Here is a 23,987-nt window from a genome sequence, read left to right as displayed (position 1 = left end):
GCTACTCGCTCCTCCCATGTTTTGGTGCACGCCCCGGCCCTTCCGAACCATATCCCCAGCACCTTCAGGTAATCTGACCTGACGGTGAAGGGGACAAAGGATCGGTCAGCCCAGTTCCCAAAGAACATGGCCTCGCTCTTGCCGTGGTTAACTTTGGCTCCCGAGGCCAGTTCGAACTGGTCGCAAATGCTCATCAGTCTGCGCACGGACAGCGGATCCGAGCAGAAGACGGCGACGTCATCCATGTACAGGGAGGTTTTGACCTGAGTGCCTCCGCTGCCTGGGATTGTCACCCCTCTGATGCTCGCATCCTTCCTAATAGACTCAGCAAAGGGTTCAATACAGCAAACAAACAAGACCGGGGACAGAGGACAGCCCTGTCTGACTCCAGATTTGATCGGGAAACTTTCAGATTCCCACCCGTTGATTGAGACTGCGCTACTGATGTTTGCGTAGAGCAGTTGGATCCAATTGCAGATTCCCTCCCCAAACCCCATTTTGGAAAGCACGTCCATCATGTAGGTGTGCGATATCCTGTCAAAAGCCTTCTCCTGGTCCAGGCTGATGAGGCAGGTGTCCACCCTCCTGTCCCGTATGTAGGCGATCGTATCCCTGAGTAGCGCGAGACTATCAGAGATCTTCCTGCCGGGTACAGTACAGGTCTGATCGGGGTGAATCACCAACTCCAGAGCAGACTTGACTCGACTGGCTATGACTTTGGACAGAATCTTGTAATCAACATTAAGCAGCGAGATGGGCCGCCAATTTCTGATTTCTGCCCTCTCCCCCTTCTGCTTGTAAATGAGGGTGATGATGCCTTTTCTCATGGATTCTGACATGCTGCCGGCCAGGAGCATACTCTCGTATACTTCCAGCAGGTCCGGGCCGACCCAGTCCCACAGGGCCGAGTACAACTCGACCGGTAAGCCGTCGCTCCCGGGGGTTTTACTCGTCTCGAAAGACTCGACGGCCTTTGTCAGCTCGTCCAGAGTTAGCGGCTTGTCCAGTCTCTCCCTCCTGCTGTCATCTAGGACCTCTGTGATAGATGACAGGAAGGACTGGGAGGCTCTGCTGTCTGTGGGCTTCGCGTCATACAGCCCAGCATAAAAGGATTTGCTGATCCTTAGTATGTCGGACTGCGAAGACGTTACCGAGCCATCTTCTTCCTTCAGGCTGCTGATAACAGAGCTCTCTCTGTGTACCTTTTGGAAGAAGTAACGCGAGCACATCTCATCCTGCTCGATGGAGCGGACTCTGGACCGGAAGATGATCTTGGAGGCCTCCTTGGCAAAGAGTGAGGCCTGCTGGCTCTTCACCTCTTGGAGGTCCTCCTTGACCTCGACCCCCATTGACTGCAACCGGAGTAGATTTTGCATAATTTTCTGGAGTCGGGACAGTTCCCTCTGTCTCTCTCTCGCCTTCTGAACACCTTTGTGGATGAAGAACCTCTTGATGTTCTCCTTAATCGCTTCCCACCAGTGAACTGGAGACTCAAAGAGGGGTTTCACGGTCCTCCAACCATTGTAATCCCTTTTGAGTTCCTCAACGTTCTCTGGGGTCAGCAGTGTCGCATTGAGCTTCCACGTCCCTCTGCCAACCCGCTGGTCGTCCTGTAAGTGACAGTCGGCCAGTAAGAGGCAGTGGTCGGAGAAGAACACCGGCTTGACGTCGGTGGATCCGACCGTGACAGCATGGGAAACAAACAGGAGGTCAATCCTGGAACGGGCAGACCCGTCCGATCTTGACCATGTGTATCTGCGCTGCGCTCCGTCTGCAGGTTTGCTGAAGACGTCGTGCAGTTTGGCATCCTTAACTGTTTCTATTAGGAATCTGGACGTAGCGTCCAGTTTGCTGTCGTCACTGCCGGATCGTCCAGCCGCATCGATGATGCAGTTGAAGTCACCGCCTAGGATGACTGGCCTGGACGTCGCCAGCAGCAGTGGGAGCTGCTGGAAGACGGTCAGCCGCTCGCTGCGTTGTACCGGGGCGTACACGTTGATCAACCGGAGCGGAGCGTTGTTGTACATCACGTCTGCTACGAGGAGGCGGCCGCCCACCACCTCCTTAACTTCGGAGATGGTGAAGTTACCTCCCCGCAGCAGAATACCCAGGCCGGAGGAACGGCAGTCATTACCCCCCGACCAGATCGATGGCCCGTGGGACCACCATCGCGACCACTGCCTGTAGGTGCTGAGGTGTGGTATTCCACACTCCTGCAGAAACAGTAGGTCAGCTTTGACCTTGGCAAGGTAATCCAAGGTTGAAACACATCGCGTAGTAGATTTAATGCTACGCACATTTATGGAAGCAATTCTTACACCCATTTTTTACTAAAAATTAGTTGTTGCTTCCCATACCATTTGTCCTCGCTAGTCCCAGTCCTTCCCCTTCGGGATGTTCCTGCATACCCATCGTGTGCGCAAGCAGTTTCACGTTGGTTGGGCTCAGAAACCCCTCCTGATTTTTCATGCAGGGTTTGTGCCGCTCGGGTGACATCGGGGGGGTCTTGTAGGCAGAGAGCATTGGGTTGTCCTCAGCTGCTTCCATCTGTTCCTCCTCGAAAACATCACAGCTCCCGGTCTCCCGGAGCTCAGGTGCGCCAGACGTGTCTTTGCTCCCGGTGTCCCGGAGCTGAGATGCGTTGGCCACGTCGTTACGTGTGAGGCATTGGGGTTGGGGCACGCCGGGCCCATCACAGCTTCCAGTGCCCGGGGGCTGGGATGCTTTATCATCCATCTCGGAGTTCTGCCGCCTCTTTTGAAGGGGCTGTCGTTCCAGCATTTCCCCGTCCAGTGAAGAGGAGTTGTTGCAGTCTGATTCAGAAGAGAGCCTCCTCTTGCCACTGGTTTGGGTGGTGGCTTTGGGATGTTTTTTCTTTGTGGTTTTCCTCTGGACCACTTGCCACTGACCTGTTTGTCCATCTGCTGCCTCCTCCTCCATTGATTCTGTCTGTGGAGTCGGGGTTTCCGGGCGCTGGGTAGGTGCTGGGCCGTTGGTTTCTGCCGCCTCCCCTTCCTTCTCAGGTTGAAGTTCCTCACTGCGGAGAAGGTTGCTGGTCTCCTTTCGAACAGCGGACGCCTTCGTCGAACCTTCTCCCGGCCTTTCCTTGGACCTTGCCGCCTGAGCATAGCTGAGGCAACGTTTGGGGCAGGTCTTGTACAGATGGCCTGCCGCACCGCACAAGTTGCAACACTTAGTCTGCTTACAGTCCTTGGTCTGATGGCCTTCCTCCTTGCAGTTCTTGCAAACAACCGTGCTGCAGTTGGCTGCCATGTGACCAGATTTGCCACAGGTGCGGCAAACTCTGGGCTGCCCAGTGTAGACCAAGAAGCCTCGACTTCCCCCGATAGCGAAGCTGGAGGGAGGGTGGATGATGGCTCCACTGGGATCTACCTTCAAGGTCACCTTGACCTGCCGCTTGCTGGTCCAGATCCCAAAGGGGTCCTTGACATCAGTGCTGCTGCCGGCCACCTCGACGTACCTGGCGAGAAAGGTGAGTACATCCACCACCGGAACATGGGGGTTGTAGAGGTGAATCGTCACCACCCGGTCCCGTTGTGACGGAAGCGTGAAGAGCGGCTCCGCTGTGAGGATCGACAGTGGCGCCCGGTCCCCTTTCTCCTTGAACGCCTTCAGGAACTTGATGCATCCCGCCACGTTCCGGAACGTCACGTCGAAGTATCCACTGCTGGGGAAATCCTGCAGGCAGAAGACGTCCGTCGCTTGAAATCCGCAGCAATCGAAGAGAATTTTCTTGATGAAGAAGGTGCGATCGACCGGTGCATCTCCTTCCTTGTCCTTCACGACCACCCGAACGGTGTTGCGCACTCCCTGGCCCGAAGCTCGAAAATTGGTTATAGCCATTTTACTCAAAGCTTCCCCAGGATCAAAAGACAATGATCATGGTCTCTTCTCAATCAAATAAGCACTGATAAGAACAGATACTACACTTGATCTTAGCCAAAAGGCCGAGAAGCGATGACAGCATGGCTCTTGTTGTACACATGCTGCCTATGTGTGCTTGGGTTGTGCACCGGAGTCATGAGCCAGGGGGTCAGTGCCCAGTAGCCACCCTCTGGTTTGTTGTGGTGCCTCAAATGTTGATAGTACAGTGGAGTGGTGCAGAATAAAGGCAGCATAACTGCTGCAAGGATAGCAGTCATTGACCTGCATGATGTACTGAGTATAGTCATGCACCAGCTGGACATTGAGGGTTGAGGTACAATTCTGAATTTACATGCAGTGCCTGCAAAACGACATGTGTGCAGTCAATGGCAGCCTGCACTATTGAGAAGCCTGCTTTCCTGGTGAGGCCATATGCTCACTCTGCCTGCTTCTCTCTGGAAAGAGAGAATGCAACGTATTCCCCTCTCTTTACATACGGAGTGTCACTGACCTCCCTAATACAAGAGTGGACAGGAAACTGTGAGATGTTGCAGATGACGCCTGCTTCAGACTGGAAGGAGACTGACGCGATGAACATCAAGGCCATGGCCACCATTACAGCCACTGGCAGTGCCTGTCCTCTCCTTGCTCTGAAGCTGCAAGTCTGCCTGCAACAGGTGGCAGATTTCAGTGACCACCTCCTGCATGAAATGGAGGTATCGGACACACCGTTCCTCACTGAGATTGGGTTAGAATTGCTCCCTGAAGACCCTGGGTGGATATGGCCTCCTGCTGAAAGCCCTTCGCCTCCTCTACCTCCTCCCTTTTCCAGCAGCTTGTCCTCCTCTGTGTTGCCTCTTCTCCCTGTCATGCTGCTGTTCAAGGATGATAGAAACTGCAGCCCCCATGACTGGGAGCAAGTGGTTGGAGCAGAACCATTGAAGTCAGAACCAAAGCCTTCACCATGTTCAATGCCACTCCATTTGGACTTCACCAACTTTAAGTATAAGTACAAATCTCCAAACATTACTATTAACTCAGCAAGAGCCAGTGGAAATCAATCAGCAACTAACCTGGAAGTAGTTGGAAGGGCCTTTTCTGCTGCTGAATGCATGCACAGCAGTGCAAGTTTAAGAAAGAGTGTTCGCTGGAGCATTGCAGTCAAAAATGACATCGCTAGAGTCAACTCAGCATCATAAGCTGACTGACATCACAATCTGCCAACTCTGCACACTTCTATCGCATGCTCCCAGCGTCCACACTAACAACCTCACCAAAGTGGCATGCCATGCCAGAGGTGTTTGTACTTGGCATGGATGCACACAAAATGGCATCTGTAGCACCAAAACAATGGGTGCTACAGAGACGGATTTTGTGACCAAGGTCTGTGGTAATCTCAGTGCCAATTACAGCGATTTACCACTGGCAGCAACCATTGCAATTTTCCACATTAAATATATTTCTTTAGGAAAGAACCAAATAAAAATTATTTTCAATTTCTTTTGACTGAAAAAAGCAATTTTTGGGATAAATCACAATTTCAGCCCCTTCCATGTTTTTCTTTACTCTCTGAGGCAAATTCCATGATTGGTGTAAAGTATTCCCCTCCCATGCAGAAACAAATTAGGAGTTCAGAAGGAGGAAGGTGGAGAAAGCATTTAGATTTAACAATTTTACACATGGTGGAGGCAGGTGCAATTGAAGCATTCAAATGGGAATAAGACAGTTATATAAAAAGGAAGAATGTGCAGGATTATGGGGAGAAAGCAGGGGAATGGAACTGAGGGATTTGCTCTTTCGGAGATCCAGTGTGGACACGGTGGGCCGAATGGCCTCCTTCTGCACTGTAACGATTCTGTGATTCTGTGACATAGGTTAGTAAATGTCTGTCACAGTCTGCCCAGGGAGAGAGTGATGTTGGCAAAATTACAAGGGAACTGGATAGATATTTGACAGAAGAAGTATTTGAATGGGTGAAAGAGTGGGAGGGGGAGGGGGGGAGGGGATGGGGGAAGGGGTGTGGGGGTGGGGGAAAGGGGGTGCGACGGGGGAATGGGAATGGGAGGGGAGGGTGGGGGTGCGAGGGGGAGGGGGAAGAGATGGGGGAAGGGGAAGGGGGTAGGGGAAAGAGGGTATGAGACGGGTGGGGAAGGGGGGAGGGGAAGGGGAAAGGGGAAGTGGGAAAGGGAAGGGAGAAGGGGAGGAGAAGGGGGAAGGGGAAGGGGGAGAGGTAGGGCAGGGGTAGGGGAAGGGGGAAGGGGGAGGGGAAGGGGGAAGGGAAGGGGGAAGGGAAGGGGGAAGGGGAAAGGCAATGGGGAAGGGGAGGGGAAGGGGGAGAGGTAGGGGAGAGTTAGGGGAAGGGGAAGGGGGAGAGGTAGGGGAGAATTAGGGGAAAGGGGAAGGGGGAGAGGTAGGGGAGAGTTAGGGGAAGGGGGAAGGGGAAGGGGAGGGGAAGGGGGAATGGGAAGGGGAAGGGGGAAGGGGAGGGGATGCAAGGGGGAGGGGGTGGGGGGAATTGGGTGTGAGAGGGGGAGGGGGAAGGGGTGTGGGGGAAGGGATACGAGGGGGAAGAGGGTGGGTGGGAAGGGGGTGTGAGGGGGAGGGGAAGGGGGAGAGGGGTGGGGGGAAGGGGGTATGAGAGGGGCAGGGGGGAAGGAATGCAAGAGGGAAGGTGGGTGGGAAGGGGTTGCCAGGGGGGAAGGGGAGGGGAGGGGGTGGAGGGAAGGGGATGTAGGGAAGGGGGTGCGGGAGGCGGAGGGGGTGGAGGGAATGGGGTGTGGGAGGTGGAGGGGGTGGGGGAAGTGGGTGCGAGGGGAGGAGGGGGAGGAGTTGCAGGGGGAGGGGTGGGGGGAAGGGGGTACGAGGGGCGGAGGAGTGCGGGGGGAGGGTTGGGGGAAAGGGGTTGTGAGGCGGGGAGGGGGAGGGGGTGGAGGAAGGGGGTGCGAGGGCAGGAGGGGGACGGGGTGGTGGGGATGGAGGTGCGAGGAGGCGGTGGAGGGGAAGGGGGTGCGAGGGGGCAGGTGGTGGGGGTGGAAGGGGTTGCGAGGGGGTGTAATTGCTTGCATGTGGAGCAATCCGCATGTGGACCGTCCCCAATCTGAGAACAGGAAGACCATGAGCTCATCGTTACCCCAGTCCGGGCACTGCGGCTCCAGCTCCGACTCGACCCGACCCTGTAGCAGCTCCAGCTGCTGGTGACGCTGATCCTGAAGGTCGCGGCCTGGCGGCACCAAGTCTAGTGTTAACCCCTTGGTGTACTCCACCTGCAGCAGCCCTGGGTAAGCCTCCCACTTGTTGCCCACAACCTTGCCGCAAGTGAAGCACCGGACCGGGATAATCATCTTGCGCTGACCCGGAGGGTGGAGGATTTGGCTGCTGGAAAAGGCTACGAATTTAGGCTCCTCCGCTTCTCGAACCTTCGCCGCCATACTTCAATAAGTTACGGAGCTTAATTGGGCAATTAAACTGGTTGTGCACACAACCTAGGCCGGTTGCTTGCTATGATGGATTAGAATTGAGCACCTTGCTGAAACATGCTACTATTGGGGAAATGATGAAAGCAAATAATACATTGAAGAAATTGAGTTTCGACAAATGTACACTCATGTTTCCAGCATTGGGTGACCCAAAAGAAATGAAATTAGCCATTTTTAGTGATGTCTCACACAATAATCTTTCCGTTAGTTTTTCAAGCACAGCAGGTTTCATTATTTTTGTTGGGAAGAAATGATAAATGTTGTCCATTAGCCTGGGAATCGAAGAAAATAAAGAGAATAGTTAAAAGCACCTTCGTTGCTGAGACAATTGCACTGGTAGAAGCAATAGATATGGGTATGTATTTATTGAATATTTTAAAGGAATTCTTATATAAGGGGCAAGTCAAGAAAAATTTTCCTACAGAATGCTATATAGATAACCATTCTCTCTAGGACAATGTCCATTCGACAAAAAGTGTTACGGAAAAGAGGTTGAGGATTTATCTCGCCAGTATAAAAGAAATGTTGGAACAAAATGAAATTTCCAAAATAAAAAGGGTTGGCGCGAGCCATCATTTGTCAGATTGTTTTACGAAAAGAAGTGCTTGTTCAAAGAAATTGTTGGATGTACTCGAATAAGGCCTTCTTGTGTTATGAGTTGATAGACCACGGAAACTTTTACGTTACGATCGCTTTATAATTCTTTAACCAAGTTTTTTTCTGTTGTTAAAAAGGTGGGTTGGGGGAGGTGCAGAATAATACAGCATGGGAATGGCTGGTGCTGTTCAAGGTTGATGGTATAATAGTGTAAGATAAAGAAGAATGAATCATCATTTTGTCTCTTTTTTTAGTTTTTTATATATGTAATTAATTTAAGGGGTGGGGGGGGGGGGGGGTGGAATCTGTTAGTGTCTGTTGATGGATGTTAAATACTTGTAGTTGAAGGTAATAGGATGAACAGCTTTTGGTGTTGATCAGTTAATTGCTCTCAGATGTATATATAAAGAAGAGCCAGCCAGCACTGGAGATTGTTCGGAGTGGAGTAGTGAGCTTTGTGGCAAGCAATAAACAGTCTCCACCAAAGCATCCTAAGTCTCAATGTCTTCACAAACAGGCTTGGAAGTTTCTCAGAGCGATCAGTCAGAACCATTAAAACAATGTTGATGAAAAATCAAGATTTCCAATTAGCAAAACTGACATACAGAACTACTCCATTATTGTGCGGATTAGATGAGATTAGATTAGAGATACAGCACTGAAACAGGCCCTTCGGCCCACCGAGTCTGTGCCGAACATCAACCACCCATTTATACTAATCCTACACTAATCCCATATTCCCAACAAACATCCCCACCTGTCCCTATATTTCCCTATCACCTACCTATACTGGTGACAATTTATAATGGCCAATTTACCTATCAACCTGCAAGTCTTTTGGCTAGTGGGAGGAAACCGGAGCACCCGGAGAAAACCCACGCAGACACAGGGTGAACTTGCAAACTCCACACAGGCAGTACCCGGAATCGAACCCGGGTCCCTGGAGCTGTGAGGCTGCGGTGCTAACCACTGCGCCACTGTGTCATCAGAACTCTTAATGGGAAGAAAACTTCGAATGCAACTTCCAATTCTACCCAGGAAATTACTTCCAGGATTACAAAGTAAGGATTATCAGAAAATACAAGACAAAGGAAAGTCGTATCGAAACAAACAGGCCCATAATTATAACAGACGATACTGTACAAGAAACCGACCAAAGCTGTCCAAAGGGAAAATGGTATGGGTACGAGACCAAAATAGAGAAGGGGTAATTCTCCAGAAAGATGAGAATTAACATCAATCTTATCTAGTACGAACTCAAGAAGGTTCTCTATGGAGAAATAGAAGGAATCTTATTCCTTTACATCAAAGATGTCAATTGGTCAGACATTTAGATGACTTAGATGATGAACCAAAAATTGAAAAAGCACCAAATGCTATAAATCTCAATGAAGGCCATCCAAGTCAAGAAACAAGGGATCAGGGAAAGACTTCCATATCTTCCACATCTGACAACAACAAGATCTGGGAGAGTTCTGAAGCCTCCTGTTAGGTTGAATCTATGAAGTCAGAGACTTCAGGGGGAGATGGGGTAGCATGTAAATAAAAAAGAGAATATATGTAAATATATATTGGGATAAAGACTTGGGGGGAGATGTAGTATAAGGGTATCAAAGGGTATCTTGAAAGAAGCTGGACAAGTGGATGAAGTAGCAGTGGGTGACCATTTTGGAGATAGTGGCCGGAATTTTGCCGTTCTCTGTGGCTCCAGGGTGGATGCGGCTGAAGCGGATGAGGGCTCTGATCCCACTCAGCGCCTCCTGGCCACCGACATCACGCGCGGTGTAGCCAATTAGCAACCCCACAGTGTATTTGTGAAATGAAAGGGTGGGCGCGGGTGGGATGTTAATGAGCATTGGGGGCGGGGCCACATCTGGGAAAGGCTGCTGTAATCCCTTGAAAAAGATTTACAGCAGTGAAATTGAAGTTAGTTCTTACCTGGCTTTAGATGAAGACATCAGTGGCATTAGTACTGGAGGATTAAAAGGCTCTACATGTGCAAGGAGAGCAGGAGGACTGGCAGTGTACAGGAGAAGTAAGAAAGAAATGTATAAAATCTGAAGAACAATCAGCAGTGATGGAGGGGAGAAGCTTTCGCCCAGCCCCCTGATTTTCAGAGGAATCGCTGCAGGTCCTCCTTCAGGTGGTTGAGGAGAGGTGGGAGGTCCTCTTCAATCCAGATGGCAGAAGGCGACCCTCCCAAGTGACCAAGAGGGCCTGGCTGGAGGTCGCGGTGGAGGTCAGCAGCCACGGCGTTGTAAGGCGAATATGGCTCCAGTGCCGCAAGTGCCTCAATGATCTGCTTAGCTGTGCCCGGGTAAGGGGCATTCCTCATTCATCTAATCGTTAATGTGTCACGGGAGGGTATATGTGTCCTCATGATGCAATGTGGAAGCCCTGTATGATCATTGCTTGGCTGCTGCCTTGCACTGGGACACAAGATGGACAAGTCTGAGATGCACGGTGATGCGGAAGTGTTCAAGTCGCGCTCTGCACTGGCACAGCAGTGAAATGCAACATCAACCCCTTTGCATGAGTGCGTGAGATGCCAACTTATATGTCTGAGCTAAGTATTTTTGTTTAAGTAGGAAAAGAGGGCACATAATGCCCGAGAGAGGTCCCGGACCGGTGGTGGCGTGGCCAGTCAAGCATACCTGAGTAGAATGGAGGAGGATGCTTTGACGATAGCAGGGGAGGAAGGAGGATGCGCCGTTGCAGATGGCGAGGCCGGTGAACCTGGCCATGAGAGTGAGTGATCCAGAATGTGGTGTAAAAGTGTATGGGGGGGGGGGGGTGGGGGAGTGGTGGTGGACCAAGGGTGTGGTGATTGTCTAATGCACTAAAGTGTGCTCTCAAAAGTTTAATCAGACAGATGTGACCTAAATGAGGTCAATAACATGTACTTAAGTCTGGATTGCTGATCAAACTGATCAATATGATTTTCCCAACAGGTGAAACACAGCAGGGGCCAGGAAGTGTCTCTGTTGCTCCACCATCTACTGTCACATCCTCGCACTGCACCAAGTACCAGCGCAAATACTAACACCACGATTGGGATTAGCGTGTCTGCGGAGTCGACTTCACAGGTGTGAGCACAACAAACTTGCCGGGCCAGCCACCAGAGGCAGAACTGACCAATGCCTCACACACTCGGAAGAGTGTGGGATGCCAGGTCAGTGCAGAGCCGCAAGCTGATGACGTGCCTCTGAGAACATCCATTCGTCGGGAGATGTTGCAGGTGCAGCTTGCGGTGCACGGAAATCTGGCGGAGTTGCCAGAGACGCTGCGAGCTATGACTCATACTCCGGAGACATCCATCCAGTGTATGAGTTCTGCAAACTCTCAGGCATTTGTACATCTGGCTTTCTCCATTGAAAGACTGGTGGCTGCAGTGGAGAGGCCAGTACTGGATGCAATTCGTGACCTCAGAATGAGTGTGGCCTCCCTGGACCAGAGCACCAGAGAGCAGAATCGGATGCACTGGCAACAGGTCGAGGCTGCTGATCATCCCTCTGATGTCACCACTGGGGACCAGCCGAGCCTCAGGAGGGCATAGGGTCAGCAGATCGCATATGGGAGCTCCTCTCAGGGCGCCCCTGAGGCATCCTGCAGCTCCTTGCTCCTTTGCCAGGGACATGTGAACCGCGAAGTCCCAGGGTGTTAGAGGGTGCTCATGATATTTATCATGAGAACCCTGAAATGCCGTGGCCCTCACGACCACGAGCATGCAGAGGACGTCTGCCAAAGTCATCACAAGCAGGGCAGCAACCAGATCATCCACCTGCCTCTGGTGAGTCTGGTGGCGAGGGATCATCCAACCGCATGAGCCCTCGTAAACGAATTAAGAAATCACTTTAACATCACTCCTGGTTCACTGGATTACTTGTAAGTTCTTTATTTGATTTGTATAAGAAAAAAGTGTAATAAATTTTGTGTCATGACGATTTTACCTGTAATTCCTGAAGTCACATCCAACATCGTTGCTCAACACAAGTAGTTTTAAATGCGAGATCACACACTTGGCTTGGGTTCCTCATGATGTGAAGGAGTGCATCTTCACATTATCTCTCCCCCTGAAGGTGAGTGTATTTGCCCTTTCAGATCCTCACAATGACTCATCTCATACCACAATATCAAATGTGTGAAAATTTATATCCTCTCAATAGAAACGCCTGCCTATTAGAGACTCCCTGGTCTCTCTCGCACTTAGTGTCAAATTACATTCAGCTTCCTCTCCCTGATCATCATGTGACTGATGCCCAGCTTCCTCATCAGAAACTCCATCATCATCTGATGACACATGGCGCTGACATTGATCATCCTCCAGGGCTTCTCCGTTTTCAATCGCCAGGCTATGCAAGGCACAGCAGATGACAATAATTTGAAACCCTTGATGGTGCGTACTGCAGTGCTCCACCAGAGTGGTCAAGACACCTAAATCTCATCTTTAGTAGGCCTATAGCTTGTTCGATTGTCACTCTGGTGGCCGCATGCCTCTCATTGTAACGTTCCTCCGCATGACCCCTTGGGCTCCTCACTGGTGTCATTAGCTATGTCTTCAGAGGATAACCCCCGTCGCCAAGTATCCATCCCTCCAATATGTCAGGAGGACTGAAAAGTGCAGGCGCCTGGGAGTTTCGGAGAATGAAAGCATCATGATAACTCCCAGGGTAACGTGCACACACCAGCATGATTCTCTTCCGATGATCACAGACGAGTTGAACGTTCATTGAATGGAATCCCTTGCGGTTCATGATTGCCCCCGACTGACCTGCTGGTGCTCTAAGGGCCACATGAGTACAGTCTATCACGCCCTGTACCATTGGGAACCCAGATATAGTGCTGAAGCCTCTGGCTCTCTCAGCCTGACTAGTGTTGTCCGTCTTGAACGTGATGAAATGGTTAGCACGTTGGAACAATGCATCAATCACAACCTTTATGCAGTGGTGTGCTGCTGCTTGTGAGACTCCGCACATGTCTGCTGCTGAGGCTTGGAATGAGCCACACGCATAGATGTTAAGAGCTATTGTAGCCTTAAGAGCGACCGGCATTGGATGGCCACTAATACAGTTTGAGGCAACATCCACTGCCAGCATCTCACAAAGAGATGTGACAGTCTCCCGGGACAGCCGTAGTCTTCTTCTGCACTGGCGTTCTGACAGCTACAGGTAGCTCAGACCTATGCGTTTGGTATGCCCTTCCTGCTGGGTAGGCACGTCTCCTGACATGTGTTCGCTCCCGGGCGACTCTGCCACCTGCTCTCCCTCCCACGTTACGTGGGTGCACTGGGCCAGCTGGTTGCATGTTCCCCTGCCCATTTATCTTTCTGTCCCTCCTTGGGGCATAGTCCTCCTCATCTGATGATCCACCTCCAGAGTGAACAATTCCCATTGTTGTACAGCAGACCACAGGTATTAGCTTCCAGCTGTTAGGACTGGCTCACGAAACCCCCTTCCTTTTACCCAATAACTCAGAGCAGCTGGGGCCCGACAGGCAGTGAATAACAGTCAGATGAACCCTTCTGCACAAGCTGCAAATAACACCCTTTGTTAGGACACACAAATAACATCAGAACTAAGAAAGAGCAAAAAGAAAAATTGTACTTCCAACTCCCTCATGAATCAATGCCTGCCGCCCTTTTAAACCTGCCAGTTTCCCGAGACACCCCACGACCCGATTTACGGCCGTTAAATCGGACAGCACACATAAAATTGCTGTTAATTGCTTTATCAAATACCTTAATGAGCTTTCAATTGCTGTAGTCAGGCGGCGAGCGCAGACTCAATCTTGCCCAACTTCCTACGTTCGTTAAATAGTGTCTGCGCGTCATGACGCCGGGGACCCGGCCCGACGTCATCGCGCTCCGTTTTACCTTCTGGATGCCTCCGATGGGACCCAATTCCTGAAGGTAAAATTACAGTTAGATTTAGCATTATTATGGAAAAAGACAAAGATAGAACAGGAGTAAAAGTTCTAAATTGGCGGAAGGCAAATTTTACGAAGCTGAGAGGTGATCTGGCGAAAGTGGACTGAATACAGTTAACTGAAGGAAAATCAGTGGTAAACCAGTGGGAGGCATTCAAAAGCGAGATTCTATGGACAGAGTGTAGTCATGTTCCCACAAAGGAAAAGGGTGGTACTGCCAAATCTAGAAGCATGCAGGGTTAGATAAAACAGAAAAAGAAAGCTTATGACAGTCACAAAAGAATTAATACTTTAGAAAATCTAGAGGAGTATAGGAAGTGCAGAGGTGAAGTGAAAAAGGAAATTAGGAAAGCAAAGAGAGGACATGAAAAAATTTTGGCAGGTAAAATCAAGGAAAACTGAAAGATGTTTTATCAGTACATTAAGAGCAAGAGGATAACTAAGGAAAGGGTAAGGTAGATGTACAAGGAACTTATGTGTGGATGCAGAAGATGTGGGCAGGGCTCTGAATGAGTACTTTGTCTCTGTCTTCACAAAGGAAAGGGATGATATAGACAGTGTAGTTAAAGAGGAGGCCTGTAAAATATTAGATACGATAAGCATAATGAGAGAGGAAGTACTAGAAGGTCTGATGTCCTTGAAAGTGGATAAATCACAAGGGCCGGATGTTAAATGAAGCCAGAGAGGGAAATAGCGGATGTTCTGAGGACCATTTTCAAATCCTCATTAGATACAGGTGAGGTACCAGAGGATTGTAAATGTGCGAACGTTGTACCATCGTTTAAAATGGGTGAGAGGGATAGGCCAAATAATTATAGGCCAGCCAGTCTGATCTCTGTGCTGGGCAAATTATTAGAATCAATCCTGAGAGATGGGATAAACTGTCATTTAGAAAGCCACGGATTAATCAGGGATAGTCTGCATGGATTTTAGTAAGGCATTTGACAAGGTCCCACATGGTAGACTGGTCAGAAAAGTAAAAGCCCATAGAATACAGGGGAATGTGGAGAGTTGGATCCAAAATTGGCTCAGTGACAGGAAACAAAGCGTAATGGTCGATGGATGTTTTTGCGAATGGAAAGCAGTTTCCAGTGGTGTTCCACAGGGCTCAGTGTTGGGTTCCTTGCTGTTTGTGGTATATATTAATGATTTGGACTTAAATGTGGGAGGCATGATTGGGAAATTTGCAGATGACATAAAAATTGGCTGTGTCGTTGATAGTGAAGACGATAGCTGTAGACTCCAGAATGATATCAATGGTTTGGTTGATTGGGCGGAAAAGTGGCAAATGGAATTCAGTCTGGAGAAGTGTGAGGTAATGCACTTGGGGAGGGCAAATAAAGCAAGGGAATACACAATAAATGGGAGGATATTGAGAAGGGTAGAAGATGTGAGAGACCTTGGAGTGCATGTCCACAGGTCCCTGAAGGTGGCACAACAGGTAGATAGAATGGTGAAAAAGGCATATGGAATGCTTTCCTTTATTGGCCAAGGTATAGAATGCAAAAGCAGGGATGTAATGTTGGAACTGTATGAAATGCTGGTTAGGCCACAGCTGGAGTATTGTGTACAGTTCTGTCACCACATTACAGAAAGGACATAATTACTCTGGAGAGAGTGCAGAGGAGATTTACAAGAATGTTGCCAGGGCTTGAAAATTGCAGTTATGAGGAAAGATTGGATAGGCTAGGGTTGTTTTCCTTAGAACAGAGGAGGCTGAGGGGTGACAATTGAGGTGTACAAAATTATGAGGGGCCTAGATAGAGTAAACAGGAAGGTCCTGTTTCCACTAGCGGAGAGGTCAATTACCAGGGGGAGCTGATTTAAGGTGAATTGGTAGAAGAATTATAGAGGATATGAGGAAAAACATTTTCACCCAGAGGGTGGCGGGTGTCTGGAATTCACTGATCGGATCAGTGGTAGAGACAGAAACACTCAACTCATTTAAAAGGTAGCTGGACTTGCACATGAAGTGCTGTAACCTGCAAGGCTATGGACCAGGTGCTGGAAGGTGGGATTAGAATGGGTGGCTAGTTTTATCAGCTGGCGCAGAGACCATGGGCTGAATGTCCTCTTTCTGTGCCGTAACTTTTCTATGGTTTTAAGGTAAAGATTACTGCCCACCTGGATGAGGTAAGAGATCATGTGGGAGAGACTCGAACAGTTAGAGCACGGCTTTTGAAGGAGACACACAGGCTATTGTGGAGTGTATATAGTCACTATAAAATAAAGATTAATGTTTAAACACTACAGTCTAAGAACCTCTCTGGCTAGACTCTATATAGTGGCAGCATAAAGAAACAAATATATAACACTATTCACTTTGTGTTTTAGTGTTAGAGAGGTGATTAGTTCCCTGTTCTATCAAACTCCAGATGTGCCAGCATTATCTGGTGTATTTTCACCGAGGAACCTGTGGACTCGGCATAAATGGATTCCATCATTTACATCCTATGACTAACGGTCGTGCTTTAGGGCTTTTTTTCTAGATATTTTCATGAGTTCAACATCACCAGATATTCTCGTAAGCAACTTCCTGCCCCAATGACATGGAGTATGCCTTCACTTGGTAAACAATGGAGGGACCCAAGAATTATAAGAGAACCCTTACTCTTGCTGCTCCTGGACCCCCGGCAGCTCTTCTGAATGTTAAAAAATTTCCCTTACCTTGGCCTCTTCTGGCTAAGCTGCTGCCTTGCACCAGGTTTTAAAGTTAAATCACGTTGTGACACTGATGGCATCATCATTGTAATTAGGCTTCAAGCATGTGACCTCCAGAATCCTGTCAGTTAAAATGGTAGGGGGTTTGAACACATTGGCTCCTGCCCAGCCACCACTGCCTGCTGCTACTACCACCCCTCCCTCCACCCCCCCCTCCCCCCCCCCCCCACCACCGCCCCCCCCGCCCCAGAATTCCTAGAATGTTTCTGTCAGCCAGGCTGGGTTAAAATCAGGGCTATAATCTTAAAACAAAGCATATATTAAAATGTTAAATCACTGTTTTCCATATTTAGTTGAAATTTCCCTAAATTACAGATTTTAAGATGGGAAGTCAAGCCAAGCTCCACTATAGAACAACTCTGTAAAGCAATTAACAATTTGGAGTCTCTTTATGTCAGAGAAATAAAACATGATTTACAAAGTGCCTGCTCTTGTTTTTGTTGGCCAAAGGACTGTTGATTGCTGCTGCCTGGATCCTGCTCGACTTGGCTCACAGATTGTAACTCTCTCAATGCCAAGCCAAGGTTGAGAGACTGGGAGTATTGCCTTCTAATGCTTTGAGTACACTGGGCACATCTCTTGCCAGTGATGGCTGTAGTGCAGTCCAAGAGGTGAGGCAAAGAAAATTAACAGCACATCAGCCAAAATCAAGACTTTTGGATCAATCAAGTTGTTTTTCAACTCAGCTCTGACTTATGAGTACAGCAGTGCCTTTTTGAAACGGAATCCACACTGCCTTTTTAATCCTCTTTTGTGTGAATTTGTGCACATCAAGCTGAAAGATACCAAAAGGTGAGCAATATACTTGCTATTTCAGGTGCAAAGTGTCAATGTGCAGTGGAACCCTCTCTACCCTGCCCCATTATTGTCTTATTCTCCTTCTGTAGAGCAGCTATCCCTCCTCTATTTTACCAGCGTGACATTTTCTCATTTTCCAAGTGCACCATTTTTGGACACTCCTAGTGAGATTGCTAATCTGACATCAAACTCGGGAGTGATTTAATGGTGTGGATTTGGATTGAAACTGCCCAAACTCATTTCAATAGATTCCTTACACCACACTCACACATGCCAACCATTGGCACTTCTCAGTATTGGGGGTTTGAGGGGGCATGGTTGTCATGCCAACACTAGCTGACAAAAATCAGTGGGGATTAGGCTCAGTTCCCCTCATGTTTTGCTGCTCATCAAGTGACTTCTGCTATGGGGTACTGTGGGCAGAAATTCTCTCCAGAACAGGATTTCCTGCTGGCTGTGTGCAGAGGCTGAATCACTTCCATTAGCAGCAGGACTCAGGGTAGGGCAGCACTGAAGAGAGAGGACAGAAGAATGTCAACAAAGGGGAAAATGGATGGTGATGTAGAGGAGCTGAAGGGAATGAAATGGTAGCAATGACAAGGAGAGGAGAGGGAGGAACTAAAAGGAAGTGGGAGAGAGGAAACAAAGGGAAGGGAGAAATGAAGGGTAGAAGCAAGGAGACAGAAATTGGGAGTGGTGTTTTGGGCTGGGGAAAAAGTTGCTAGTATTAACTCAAGAGGAGGTGGAGAGTGGGGGAGGCGGTGAGGAGAAGAGTGCCAGCTTAAAGTAGAGAGGGCAAATAGTGCCAACATCAAACAAGCGAGGCAAGAAGAATATTAGCTTGAACAGGTTGTAGACATAGATTTCTAGGTTAAGTTGAAGGGGAAGAGGGACAGGAATGACAGTATGATCTTGGAACGCTGAGGAAGAATGGGACTTAGATAGGCCCTACATACTGGATCCAGAAGGTGTGCAGGACCTCCCTGAACTGGGGTGAGGATTATGGATGTGGGAGAGAAACTGTTGAGGTAATTGTTGGGATAATGATGGCCTGATTGGTCTCTTGAAAATTCAAATGATGAGTTTGCTTTTCCTTTTTTTGAGATTAAAAATCCAGCAAATATAAAAGTGCATAAAACTAACAAGACTACATTTTTTAGGTATTAATTCCAAATGTTTCTGGTGAGCGTGGCCTATGACACCTCCCTCGTCCCCATTTTTATCCCTTCAGTATTAGGATTTCTCCTAGCGTGCTTTCATGTAATTATATTTTTCTTTTTCTCTTCAATATGAGTGAACAAGTGTTGTGTATACTCACACTTTAAATTACAAAGCCTGCGTAAAAACTTGTTTTCATGCATTGTAGGCTTATAATCAGGGCCGATTTTCATTTGCCAGATTTTGTGAAACAACTCAGCTTTATTGAAGCCTTTGGTCAGCTATTATTAGTTTTCTGGGTTGGTAAGTGTGCAGTCATGAACTAAGGACATCTCCAGCCCTACAAGTCTTTGAGATCTCTGCGCTCCTCCAATTCTGGCATCTTACGCATTCCTGACTTTAATCACTCCACCATTGGCAGCCATGCCTTCAGTTGTCTATGTCCTCAGATCTGGAATTCCCTCCCTAAATCTCTCCGCCTCTACCATACTCTTCTCTTTTAAGATGCTCCTTAAAACCGACCACTTTGATCAAGCTTTTGATCATCTGTCCTGATTCTCCTTCTGCTGTTCAGTGTCAAAAAATGTCAAAAATATTTTTATTGACATTGCTGTTGTTAAGCGTATTGGAACATTTTACTATTCTATATGTGCTATAGAAATGAAAGTTGTTGTTATCAGTCTGGGCTGAATTTAAACCCAGGTCCTAGAGGTAAAAGGTTAATGTCTAAGCCACTGTATTATCCAATCACCCCAGTTTATCTGGCTCCGAATCACACCAGGGATGCATTTACTCACTGAGCCATTAGGAAAAGCTCTCTTACCGTTTGAAGTTTTATTAAATAATTAAGGGGTTTACAATGATAAAAGGATTTGACAGAATAGATAAAGAGAAAGTATTTCCTCTGGTAGAGAATCAAGCACAAAGGGACACAATCTTAAAATTAGAGACAGGTCATTCAGGAGTGCAATCAGGAAGCATTTCTTCACACAGAGTTTGAAGAACTCCCTGCCCTAATAAGCGTTGGATGCTGGGTCAATTGAAGCTTTTAAGACTGAGATTGATAGGTTTTTGTTAGTTAAGGGTATATGGAGCAAAGGCAGGCAAATAGAGTTAAGGTACAAATCAGCCAAAATCTAATCGAATAGTGGAATAGACCCAAGTAGCTGAGTGGCCATGTTTGAATTGTGGATTAGCCTGGGCTTTCCTCTTTTAAGCCTAGCAGGAATTATGACTATTTTTCTTTCTAAAGAAGAAACATTAGCAGATCAGACACCATTTTTCTGAGATTTAATTTGGTACCAATATCCTTTGTGCTGTTATAACTTGTAATACATAGATTGATCAATGCCACTTCATATTAAATAACAATACGGTCAAGTCAAAATTACAATGAATTGCCTATAAACGCAGGAAGGATGCATATCCCAGATTCTGTAATCTGATATCCAGCCATTTTCAGCTACTTTAATGACTGCTTTATTTATAGACCAAATTTCTCCAGAACCTTTTAAGCACAGCTTCAGAACACAATCGAGCCAGAATTGTGTCATCCTTTCCACTATGAGCTCTGTTGTTTCCCCACAGGATAGAAACATGGCGTTCTACAGCTGGTTTCTCAACAATATATCAGCATTGGGTTTCAAATATGTGACCCTGTGTTTTTTGTGCATAAACAGTTGAAATTCAGTTTTAAGAGGAAAACCAGTATTTCTCCAGCTCTACAAACATCATTTTCACCCAACCCTACAACCACCTCCCAAGTCACCGAGCTCTGTGTTCCCTCTTTTGCATCATGCCCAACCCCCTTGCTCCACTATTGGTGGCTCTCCCTTCAGCTGTATAGGCCCTGTATCCTGGTGTTGCCTCCCTAAAACCCTCCATCTCTCCACTTCTCCTCTTACAAGACCTTCCTGAATATCCATCTCTTTGACCAAGCTTTTGGTCACTGTTCCTAAAATCTCACTTGGCTTAGCATTCATCTTTGTCTGAATGAGTTTCTGTGAAGTGCATTCGCATGTTTTTGACTTTAAAGATGCTGCAAAGTTGGTGAGGCTCTACTTGAAGCTTTTTTTTCTGTCCTGATGTTCCTCCTTTTTTGCACCATCTATGCTAAAAGTACAGACTATCATTCAATACAGTACTCAAGTACTCTCTGGTAGCTCACTCAAGTTGCCATCCCTCATCTGTAAGCCTAGAGAGTGAGCCAGCAAGTCATTTGATTCTGGGATGGCATAAGAACATAAGAAACAGGAGCAGAAGTAGGCTATTTGACACCTTGAATGCTCTGTCATTCAATAAGATCACGGCTGAGCTTTTATATCAACTCCACTTTCTCGCCCAATCCCCATACCCCTTGATTCTTTTAGTGCCAAATAAATCTATTGATTTCAATCCCAGACTTTGCAGGATCTTTAAAGTTAAAAACATGCTAACGGACTTCACAGAAACTTATTCAGACAAAGATGGATGCTAAGTCAAATGAGGAGATTTTAGGAAGGGTGACAAAAAGCTTGGCCAAAGAGATGGATTTGCAGGAGGGTCTTGAAGGAGGAGAGGTGGAGAAATGGAGGGATTTAGGGAGTCAACGTCAGGATATTCAATCTTGAACATTCTCAGTGACTGACCATCCATAGCTCTCTGGGGTAGAATTTCAAAAATTCACAACCCTCTGTGTGAAGAAATTTCTCCTTATCTCAGTCCTAAATAGCTGACCCCTTAATCCAAATATTATACTTGAGGTCTATGACCCTAATTCATAGGGTCTCCAGCCAAGAGTAACTGCCTCTCAACATCTACCCTGTCAAACCCTCTGAGACATTTTTAAGGTTCAATAAGGTCACCTCTCATTCTTCCAAATTCCAGAGGGTATAGGCCCATTCTGCTCAATCTGTCCTCAACGGACAACTCTCCTATTCCAGGAATCAATCTAGTGACGCTTCGCTGCACCCCCTCTAAGGGGTGCAAAACGTCACTGCAAAATGTTTTGAAACATTGTAAGCTGCTACATAAATGCAAGCCTCTGTTTTAAATGACTGTGTGAGTATCAGAGTTACTCTGTACTAATCAGTACTCCATTGCCATAAATTGAAAGATTCCTCTGAACCCAAATGAAATAGCCCAATACAAGACTTATCATGTGTTGATTTGAATCAAGCTGCTGGACACGACCATTGCCAGATTTGATGTCACTGTCTAAACCCAAACCTGATCTAGGACATTGGGATAGTTAGCACTTGGTAGTTGAGAAAATAGTGACAGGATGGTATTAAGAGACCACCAAAAATTTGAATTGTATCTCCCTATACATTGCTAACACTGTGACTCAGCACTCGCATCATGGATTAATTGAAATACTTCTCTGAACACCTTTGTATACCAGGACTATTAGATACGATGGCCTCCAAGTCCAATAATAAGTTGACATTGGGCCGAAGGGCCTGTTTCTGTGCTGTAAAACTCTATGACATTGCACCACGTAAGGAGAATTTTAAATTCACAGTGTTGCTGGACTGGGTTTCAATGTGAGTCAGCGAGCACAAGGATGATGGGTGAATGGGGCTTGGTGTGAATTAGGATATGGCAGCATAGTTTTGGATGAGGGATCAACCTAATTTTTTGCAGGGTGGAAGGATGGGAGGCCGGCCAGGGGAGCAGTTTATGTACCTGCACTGCTGATCTTTGGAATCAATCAACCTCAAGAGTATATGTCAGGGGCTGTTGCCTCTGGTCTCTTATACTGATCAATCACTTTTATATTGACAGCATTGCACTTTTGCATTGACTCTATTTACACAAAGCTGCATAAGATCAAGTTAGTTACCAACTAGTTTTACTTTAATTTTCTCTCTCCCTCCCTTGAAGACTAGCAGATAGTTCTGCAGGTGCCACCATCCATCCAGTATATTGTACAAGTGGCCATGCTCCATGTGTGACCTCTTACATCAGCAGGCCATCAGAGTCACTAAAGTTGCTGACTCCTAACTGCCCTCTGAAATGATGTGACAAGCCACGCAGTTGTGTCTATCCGTGACTCAGTCAACTAGGTTCAGTCAATTAAAGCTGGCCTTGTCAGTGAATCCCATGTCCCAAGAATTAATACTTAAAAACAAAAGATAGTAGAAACAATCAGACTGTGCTCTTCTCTCCTGACATCAACACCTGCATTTCCCAGCAGAGATCACTGGATGGAAATCAGGAGTACGAATCATGACTGATCTTTTCCTTCCTAGTCTAGGGATGCTAAAGCCAAATATAGGCCTGCAACTTATACACCAGTTGAAACCAGCCACCTTAGCAGGAGCCAGGAATGTAAACTGGCCTTTCCCTGGTCCGTTGATTCAGTACCAGACTGGGCAGTGGGCTAGTCCACTGACCCTAGGGGGAGCTTCTAATTCTTTGGTGCTTTGATAAGTATTCATTGATTAGAAGGTGCAGTGATGGAGGATAATTCTGGGAATTAGTAATAAAAGTACAGCATTATATCTGTCAGTAGGGAACAGCTAACAAAACTGGTCTCCAGTGGCATTACTCGTGGATAGCCTGGAGTACAAAAGTGATGTTTGCAATGTGAAGCTGCTTCTTACTCTATAAGCCTCTGGCTCTGAAATTGTTAGTTGCTAACCCAAATCTTTTATGCTAAGTACGACTGGAATCAAGCAATCCCAGGAATAGCAATAATTAATAATAGGTAGTGGGAGTGGGGCAGAAAAGAATCATAGAATCATAGAATGGTTAGAGTACAGAAGGAGGCCATTCAGCCCATTGTGTCCAAGCTGGCTCTCTGTAAGAGCCTTACATCTCCCCTGCCTTTTCCATCGTAGCCCTGCAAATTGTTTCTCTTTAGATAATTATTCAATTTCCTTTTTAAAGCCATGCTTGAATCTGCCTTCAACATCCTCTTAGGCAATGCATTCCTAACCATTCGCTGCGTAAAAAAGTTATTCCTCATGTTGGCTCTGGTTCTTTGGCCAATTACCTTAAATCGGTGTCCTCTTGTTCTTGACACTTCCAACAATGGGAACAGTTTATCCTTATCTACTCTGTCCAGGTCCCTCATGATTTTGAACACCTCTATCAAATCTCCTCTCATCCTTTTCTCTAATGGGAACAGTCCCAGGTTCGCCAGTCTATCCTCATAACTGAAATCCTTCATCCCTGGAACCATTCTTGTAAATCTTTTCTGCACCATCTCTAATGCCTTCACATCCTTCCTAAAGTGTGATGCCCAGAATTGGACACAATACTCCAGCTGAGGCCGAACCAGTGGTTTATAAAGTTTCACCATATTTTTACTCTATGCGTCTACATATAAAGCCCAGGACCCGGATGCCTTATTAACTGCTTTCTCAACCTGCCCTGGCAATGTCTACAATTTGTGCATATAAACCCCCAGGTCCCTCTGCTCCTGCACCCTTTTAGAATTGT

At 47.3% G+C, this 23,987-nt stretch overlaps 1 pseudogene; it reads right to left on the bottom strand.

Annotated features, from left to right (window-relative positions):
* Positions 1-3,871: 3,871 nt before the first annotated feature.
* Positions 3,872-3,980, bottom strand: LOC137384143 (U2 spliceosomal RNA; annotated as a pseudogene).
* Between the last annotated feature and the right edge of the window lie 20,007 nt (positions 3,981-23,987).

This window comes from Heterodontus francisci, chromosome 25, assembly GCF_036365525.1.
Source record: "Heterodontus francisci isolate sHetFra1 chromosome 25, sHetFra1.hap1, whole genome shotgun sequence".
Lineage (NCBI taxonomy): Eukaryota > Metazoa > Chordata > Chondrichthyes > Heterodontiformes > Heterodontidae > Heterodontus > Heterodontus francisci.
Note: the sequence above shows the minus strand (reverse complement) of the source record. Positions and strands in the feature narration are given on the sequence as shown.